We start from the raw sequence: 2,295 nt of genomic DNA, 5'->3' as shown, positions 1-2,295 counted from the left end.
AAATGCATGCTGGCGTTCGTGTTGAGCGTTGGGCGTATTGTTCCAAAGAGCCAGTAGCTACAGAGTTGGGTTCAAACATTTCATGAAGGGGTGGTTTGGAAGAGAGAAATACATTTCCTGCCAATTTTGTATTGAAATAGAAGTTCATTTTAACAGGAAATCAAATGACAAGGATCTGTATGTTAGTTATATAACACAAATATTGAGTGGCTTAAAATTGGGAAATGGGAGGAATATTATCCCTCGGTAAAATCTGGACTTTTCCATTTCACTCAGCTTCGCCTCGTGAAAAAGAAAAGTCCAGATTTTACCTTGCGATAATATTCCTCCCATTCCACTCTGAGCCACTCAATAATTGTATACTATCCCAATTCCTTCAGTGGCAAAGGGGTTGCAAGGTTAAATCATTCAAATTTGTAAAATTATTTCTTTTGTGTACTCTTTTTCTTTGTGCATGTATTATTTTTATTAGGGACGTGCATGTCTGTTTTGTTTTCTTGCACTTTTTATTAATTGTATTTTTGCACAAAATATGTGTCAAAGAATGATTAATTTGTTACGATATTTTTATAACCATCTCCAGACCTAAGTTAAGGCCAAAAAAAAATACTTGGTCTCTGGTCAGCGCGTGCGTCGATTTTAATCATGCGCGTCAACCTTTTTTTTTCTTCAAATTAACACGGAAGCTACAACAGCGCCCCCTATTGCCGCACCTCCTCAAATTTTTGTACCAAGGAGCACCAAGGAATGGGGAAATTGCACCAAGGCAAATGATAAAGGGCACCAAGGCAAATGATGGAGGACACCAATGTATAATGAGGACACAAAAAAGCAAAATAGTACCCACCTTGTCTGTACAATTGAAGCTTGAAAAAAAAAAAAAGCCACCAAAAAAAAAAAAAAAACCCGCGTCGCCGCATCAATTCCGGAACTTCGGTCTGACCAGAGACCGATTATTTTTTGTTGTTGGCCTAACACTGCTGTGAATCATATTTGGTTAAATTGCATGTTTCTGTTCCTTTGCACATTCAATACCTTTTCAGTTCATAATTTTGTTACTTTTTTTGATTGGTTGATTTACTAACTAGTTATAAATACAGCCTTTAACAGTGTTTTGTTTTTAAAGTCTGTTTGCATGTTTTTAATTGATTTAATTGAAGTTCACCTGCTAAGGCCAAAAAAATAAGTCTCCGGTTTCTGGTATGGAGCTTGTCCAAAAAGTGGTGCGGCGACGCGGCTTTTTTTTGTTTTTACCATTTTTTTTCTTCGAATGTCGGCTGATGACTGCAAATGGTGCCTGACTAAACTTAGTGCAAATATATGGGAGTCCAGATCGAGGCCAAATAAAGCTTATTCTGGATCATAACCCCATCTAAAAAACACGTTAAACTTGTGCAACAGCAGGATTCCAGTCAAACCAGTGAGTTTGGCGGTTTTGAGACATCATCTTTCATTAAAAAAAACAACTTTTTTCATTTTGCCGACGCATATGGCTACGGCGACACGCGCGCATACCAGACACCGGAGACTTTTTGGGGGGGCCTAATGTAAATCACGTTAAATTTTTTTATAATGCATGAGTGTCTATGACTTGATTTCAAATTTTTATATAAATCCATTGAAGCGTTCACCTATCAGTATTAAAAAAATATTCCAAGTTCAGTTTTCTTGTCCTGACTGGATTCAAAGAGAGAGATATTGATTTTATTTTGACTAAGTTTATTTATCAAAAACAGGATGTGATTGTGTGTAATAAATTATATGTGTTCCAATTAAAACACCTCTTTTGTTGTAGTACAGTGTTTGCTTTTTATGTCCAAAAACAATGGCTACGTTCAAAGTATGGCTATGGCTAGTAGACACACGCATGTCTATGGGAAGTGTCTTCAGCCGCTTCCATAGCCGCAAACGTAATTGTTAGCCATATCCAAGTAATTCGGACATGGACTTTCTAACTAGAAGTGTTACCTAACTTCATGATTTAGAGTTTAACTTATCTTTTTTACTAGAAGATTTACCCAACTTTTTGACCAGAAATTTTACCTAACTTTTTGAACAGAAGCTTACCCTAACTCTCTGACCAGAAGTTTTACCTAACGTTTCTGACCAGCAGTTTTACCTAACTTTTGACGAGACGTTAAACCTGACTTTCTGACTAGACGTTTTACCTAACATTCTGACTAGACGTTTTACCTGTCTTTCTGACTAGTTTAACCTAACTCTCTGACCAGACGTTTTGCTCTATTTTCTTACTAGAATTTTTACCTTACTTTCTAACTGGAAGGCTATTTTAAC

Source organism: Patiria miniata, unplaced genomic scaffold, assembly GCF_015706575.1.
Source record: "Patiria miniata isolate m_02_andy unplaced genomic scaffold, ASM1570657v1 HiC_scaffold_20, whole genome shotgun sequence".
In the NCBI taxonomy this organism is placed as follows: domain Eukaryota; kingdom Metazoa; phylum Echinodermata; class Asteroidea; order Valvatida; family Asterinidae; genus Patiria; species Patiria miniata.
The sequence above is the reverse complement of the archived record's forward strand: the minus strand, read 5'-3'. Positions refer to the sequence as shown.